This window comes from Brassica napus, chromosome C3 (genome assembly GCF_020379485.1).
Source record: "Brassica napus cultivar Da-Ae chromosome C3, Da-Ae, whole genome shotgun sequence".
NCBI lineage: Eukaryota > Viridiplantae > Streptophyta > Magnoliopsida > Brassicales > Brassicaceae > Brassica > Brassica napus.
The window spans coordinates 35,572,417-35,578,784 of record NC_063446.1 but is presented as its reverse complement, the minus strand read 5'-3'; the positions used below and the strand labels follow the sequence as shown (position 1 = coordinate 35,578,784).

Here is a 6,368-nt window from a genome sequence, read left to right as displayed (position 1 = left end):
TAAAACACCATATATCAATTTCCCTAGACTTAGATCCTTGTTTTTCCTCAAACAATGTCAAGTATCAATAACAGGGAGAAAGGTTTGAAAGTGTGGGAACTCTCCTATTCTTAGCAACCATGCTTTAACCACGAATCTCTGAACCATACAAGCAGTAAAACTAGGACAACACACCCTTACCGGAACCCCACTGACTGTTGTTCGAAAATCGGCTCCATACTCTATATCTCAAACCTGAAAAAGCAACACTATCGAGACAGAACTCCCTATATTCATTTAAGAGTAGCGTGAGCTTCTCATCACAGACACTATTCAGGGTAGACGGTCTAGGTGTGGAACAAGCTACTTAATGGTGGAGTTAAGAGTGTTTAGGGGCTGCCATTTCATTGTAGAGGATGCAGGATATCACACAAAATGGCAAGAGAGGATAGATCCATTGATGTCCACAGCCTCTACTCGTTTTTATATCTGGTGCGACTGTTCTGATGACGGAGTAGACGACTGATTGTTCTGCTTTCCACTTTCCTCTACATACTCTTCAATACTTGGTACCAAATTCTTGCTCGACCTTTCCAGTGGCTCCATGTTTCTTTTCTTTCTTCCCCTTCTCCATCACATTATTCTCGTTTTTTCGTATCTTTTTTTCTCTTTTTTTTTTTTTTTTTTTTTTTTTTTTGAATACTGATATGGTGATGTGACGAAGAAGGAGGTAATACATGATCGTTCTGAGTGCCACTGGTGGTTCTGATTTCACGACCATTCTGGTTCTCCACCCCTGCTTTTGCGCAGTTCATTGGTTATGGAGCGGTTGCTCCCTTAATCTGCTTGTTCTCCTTTCTGACTGAATTTCTGCAGCAGTAACGAGTAAGAGGCTGCGTTGATCCTTTCCTCTCTGACCTTTTTGTACATATCTGCACATATGACACTGAAAAACAAATGCATGAAGGTGGAATAAAGGCTAAGGTGCAGGGTGGGAACTAGCTAAAGATGAGCTAGCCACTCAGGATCAGCAAGATGGACAAAAAGGATAAGAAGTCCTGAGTGTGTTATCGTTTCCCTGATCTAATGCCCATAACAAGAAGAATTTCAGTCAAGATTAGGTTCAAGTTAGGTGGAGTTAAGTCTACCCAGTGTAACCTGATCGGCTGAGAACTTCTGGAGAATCAAGTGAGATATGTCAGGGTGTTCCAGGTCCACATGTGTGTCTTTCGTCACTGCTAAGGTCACTGAATAAGATAACTAAAGCACGAGGTGGTCAGTGATCAACACGGAATAAGGTCCTAATTCCCACAAATTTTTGACTGACTCAATCATAAAACTGACTCAAATTGACCCAAAAGAAAAACAAAAGAAAGACACGGGTTAGTAAACGACAAAAACCCTCCCCCAGACTTACTTCACAACGTCCCTGGTGTGAAAATAAATCAGAGAGAAGGTGAATACAAGTATAAACATTTTTTTTTTTGGTTGAGATACTTACCTGAGTGGAGCGGGCACTCCATGAAAATTCTGGGTGTTCTATCGTCAGATGGTCGCCTGGAACAGCCGCTCTTTTCAGAGGGCAGGTTGTTCCATTGCTGCAACCCAGAATTTTTGAAGTATCTCGGTTTTTTCTGCTTTTTGACCTGAGACTCAATAAACTAAAACAAAAAAATAAGTAAACAAAAACAAAACAAACTTATATGTACACTTATCTATGGGTTGCCTCCCACCAAGCGCTTGGTTTAAGTCACTACCTTGACTTGGTGATAGGGATCAATCTGGTTGAGCAGGAGGGTCTGTTCCAAAACAAACTCCACAATCAGACATGTTCAGCTTCAAAACCCTGCTCAACAACCCTTTTACAGCAGCTTTCCCTTTCTCCTTCAGATTATGTGTGAGAATGGCTCTGACTTTAGAGAACGGTTTGGAGGTACCCTTGCACTTTACCTCATACTCGATGGAGTTCTCATCACACTTGAGAGGTATCAAAGTCATTGTAGGATCTCCCTTGACCCTTTTCTTCTGGACTTTCTGTTTCACCCTTGAATTCCCTCTGAATTTAGTAGGATCAGTGCTAGGATCTTCATCAGAGAACAGCCTGCTCTCACCCTTATCACCATGCTCCTTCTCTGGAACAACCTTCAGCTTTTCTACATCAAACACTGAGATGCAAGAGGCGTGTGATGAGGAAGATCTGGTGGGTACAGCCTTGTAGAAAACTTTCTTGTTGATGTTGGAGAAGCAGACTCTCTTGTTGGGCATATCGATGGTTGCTCCAACAGTAGCCATGAATGTCCTTCCAAATATCAAAGACATCTCATGATCCTTATTCATCTCAACAACTTGAAACTTAGCAGGAACAACGCATTCCCCTACTTGAACATGAATTCTGTGGATGGTTCCATATGGGACTGCTCTGGAAGAGTTTGCAAAGGTCAGGGTCAGCTGAGAATGCTCAACATCAGCAATACCAAAATTGTCTACAATAGCCTTTGAGACGAGATTCACACAAGAACCAGAGTCACAAAGAGCGTCCTTGAAGGTTGTTCCTGCGATGGAACATGGGAAAACAAACTTTCCAGGATCATCAACCTTAGGCAATACCTTCAGTGCTGGTGTAGACAGTGCTTTGGTATAGAGGACCTTGATCTCCTCTTGAGTCTCTCTACAATTTTTAAAGAACATGAGCAATGGACAAATCTGCAGAGCATCTTCGAATGCAAGTTCTTTAGGAAGCTTTCTCACCATCTTGTTAAAACCTATCAGCTGCTCTTCACTAATGGGATCCATTAGATGTCTAGGTGGAATTGGATAGGGAACCTTAGGAACATAGACTCGCACTGGTGGAGTCTCAGCAGGTTCGCTAGGAGCAGTCACTCTAGAGCTAGCAGACTGCTCTGTGTTCTCTTCTGCGCCTAGAATAGTCTCAGCGAACGGCTGCTCTATTGCATTACAGTGCTCAGTCCTAGGATTTTTATCAGTTTTTCCAGGGAGCGTCCCATGTTGCCTCTTGACACTTTCAGCTGTTTGAGCAAGCTGAACATCGAACTTTCTTATGTGGCCCGCAAGAGTGTCATACTTGGCATTCAGCTCAGTGAACATGTTGCCCATCCTGGTGTCCATTTCCGTGGTTACCTGATTCAACACTTTGGCCTGAAACTGCTGACCCTGCAACAGCTATTGCATCATCATACCCAGACCCTTCAGCTCATCTGGTTTTGACTGTTCTCGGTAGTTGGAACAGCTTGCCGATTGCTCTGCGGTTGTCGATGGTTCTGGTTCTGGATATGCCCGGCCGTAGCTTGCTCCATGCTGAAGACGTGCCCTTGGTTGTTTTTCAGTAGCTGATCAACCTTGGCAGTCAGCTCATCTATCTTCTGGGTGTCAGAACTGTTCCCTTTCTTGGAGCAATCACTCTTCTCGTTCTTATTGGCTGAGGTAACAGCCATGTTCTCAATTAGCTCAAACGCTCTATGAGTGGTCTGAGTCATGAGGTCTCCATTGCTGGAAGAGTTCATAGCACTCTGAAATTCCCAGTCAACTCCATCATAGAAAATTTCCAAAAGGTAGTCGTCATCAAATCCATGGTGAGGACATTCTGTGCGATAGTCATTGAACCGCTCCCATGCGTCGCAGAAAGGCTCATCAGTGAGCTGTCTGAAGGAGGTGATCTTGTTCCTCAATGCAGATGTTCTCGCCTTAGAGTAGAAATGGTTGAGGAACGCTGATCGGACCTGTTCCCATGAAGTGAGAGAGACGGTAGGGAGAGAGTTCAACCACAGTGCATCTTTTCCATCAAGAGAGAATGTGAATAACATGCACCTGATGTAGTCTGGTGGAACACCATTCGCGCGAGTGAAACTGCAGACCTTTTCGAAACTCTCAATATGCTCCATTGGAATTTCTGTAGAGAGACCAGAGAACACCTTTCTCTGTAATAGACCGATCAAAGCAGGCTTGATCTCGAAGTCCTGCCTGGTGCAGGGTGGAGGAACTATGGCAGAACGAGTTGTAGGGATGTTGCAAGGAAGGTTTCTCTGCCCGATTGGAACAGTCTGTGCCTGCTGTTCCTGCTGCTGCTGAGCAGCTTGTTCCTGCGCTTGAATGGTCTGCTGCAACTGTTGCATCTGCTGCTGCATGAGTTGCATTGCTGCAGCTAGATCATCCTGATTGGTGTGATCACCCATAGTGGTATCGGTTTGCCTTGGTTATTGACGATTTTTTCTTTCTAACCTTGCTAGCTCCTGGTTGGTAAGTGTAACCAATTCTCCTTGTGCGTTTCTCCGAGTATGTCTACTGGTCAGACACCTGGAACATTAGTTACAACAAAAAGGATAGAGCAAGTTAGAGGTCTTAGACTAAATAAATAACCGAAAAATAAAGGTAAAAAGATGGTCCCCGGCAACGGCGCCAAATTGATATTATGTGTATACGCACACCAATTAGCCTAATGTGCACACTACCACAATCGAATGGTATGTCGATGTAGCACCTTAGGATCGAATTCACAGAGACCAACGATTACACTTTATCTTTATGGGATCAATACTTATAGCTAAAACAACAAGGGGGTTTTAAGAATTGAGGGTTCCGTGAGAAACAAGATTAATTAAAGTATTCAGATAATTAAAATGCTAGCCTAGGGTGGTTTGACCGGGTGTTAAGCAAGTGTGAGCCAAACAATTATTCAAGTTCAATTAAGAGCAAGTTTAGAACTCGGATCACTCAAATAGAACAGTCCACTGTCGTGGTACTGCTCCCTATGCTGATCGATCTTGATACCTAAACTCTCGTTTGGATCAAGACGTGACAGCAAGCAATATAGATCAAGTCCGATATGTTCACAAAACACCCTAACATCTACTTTCGCTGGTTAGGGATATGATGCTCATTCAAGTTATGTCCAGCAACCTATAACACTTTTGATGAATAGATTAAACCTAGAATCAGGCACTAAGTGGTTAGTTTGATGCAAGCCTTAAGAACAACAGTGAATGAAGACAATCGATTTATAACTTATTTATGTCAAGCTCACAGATCTAACACCCTAGACTAAGCAAGCTGACTACTCAGCCATGAAGCAAGAAAACAATGAGACAGAGATATAAAGCAGCATGAAATATGACTGAAATAAAGTAATAGGGTTCCGGGGGTTCTTCTCTAAATCGAGAGAGATGGCCTTCTCCCTTTACAAAGTAGCAAAATCTCAAGTCTCCAACTCTAAGGTTTGGTTCCTTGTGTAAAAAGTAGCGTACAATAGTCAGGAGAAACAGAAAAAGAAGATATATCAAAGCCACAGGCGGCTGGGAGAGAAAATAGAGAGATTAGGGCAAATCCCGAAATAGGTTGTAGTTTCCTTAAAAATCTCTGCCGCTGGAACATGCACTCGGGTTGTTCCGCTCTATCCAGAACAGTCACTCGGGTTGCTCCGCTATCCGGAACAGTCATCAAGACTGTTCTGCGTGAAAATCACCAAATTGCCTTGTTTTCTGCCTCTTTTGTTCCAGATGGTGCATCTCTCATCCAATGCAACTCCAGACCTGTAATGACTCGAAAAGGACTAGGAAGAATCGATAAAGACTTGAAAACCAATTGAAAAGCATATATACAAGATGTATAAAACACCATATATGACATTGTCGAAACCGGTCTTTCCCTTCTCTATGTCGCCAACCTACCTCTTACCTTTTGGCCCCAAGCCTTTGCTACATCGGTCTTCTTGATCAACAGAATGCCCACACTAGTTTTGCGAAACCACTCCCCCTTTCAAAAACTCTTCCAGACCACACAAAACTACCACAAACTCCACACCTTTGGCTGCATGTGTTTTCCCTGGTTACACCCTTATGCCCCGAATAAACTTGAAAATCGTTCTCTTCCCTGTGTTTTCCTTGGATACTCTTTGACACAGAGTGGTTATCAATGTTTAGACCCTGTTTCTGGCCGTGTTTACATCTCTCGACATGTCAGATTCAATGAAACTGTCTTCCCATATCGCACTCTTATCACTCCTGCACCTCTTCCTAAACCTCAAGACCTCGTAGTACCACCTGAACCTTACACTATAATCCAAGTGCCATCACTCATACAGTCTTCTCCGTCGGCAGTGAACAATCAGGCCCCTGCTTCTGATACTTCACCTGCATCTCAGCGATCCTCTCCAGGTGTGACATCTCCAGCTGTGTCGTCTCCAGCTGCGACATCTCCAGCTGCGACGTCTCCGGCAGTGACATCTCCAACTGCAACATCTCCAGTTGCGACGTCTCCGGCTGCCTCTCCAACGCCACCTGCAACGTCGACTGATGTTGCTCCTGCTGTGCAACCTCCGGTACATCATTCGATGACGACCAGGTCTCGAAACAACATTACCAAGCCTAGTTCAAATT

General features: G+C 43.8%; 1 non-coding gene across 1 annotated transcript; it reads left to right on the top strand.

The window, feature by feature from the left end:
* Positions 1 to 3,561: 3,561 nt before the first annotated feature.
* Positions 3,562 to 3,668, top strand: LOC125584789. The gene has a single exon (XR_007321697.1). It is a non-coding gene; the product is annotated as a small nucleolar RNA R71 (small nucleolar RNA).
* The last annotated feature ends 2,700 nt before the right edge of the window (positions 3,669 to 6,368 follow it).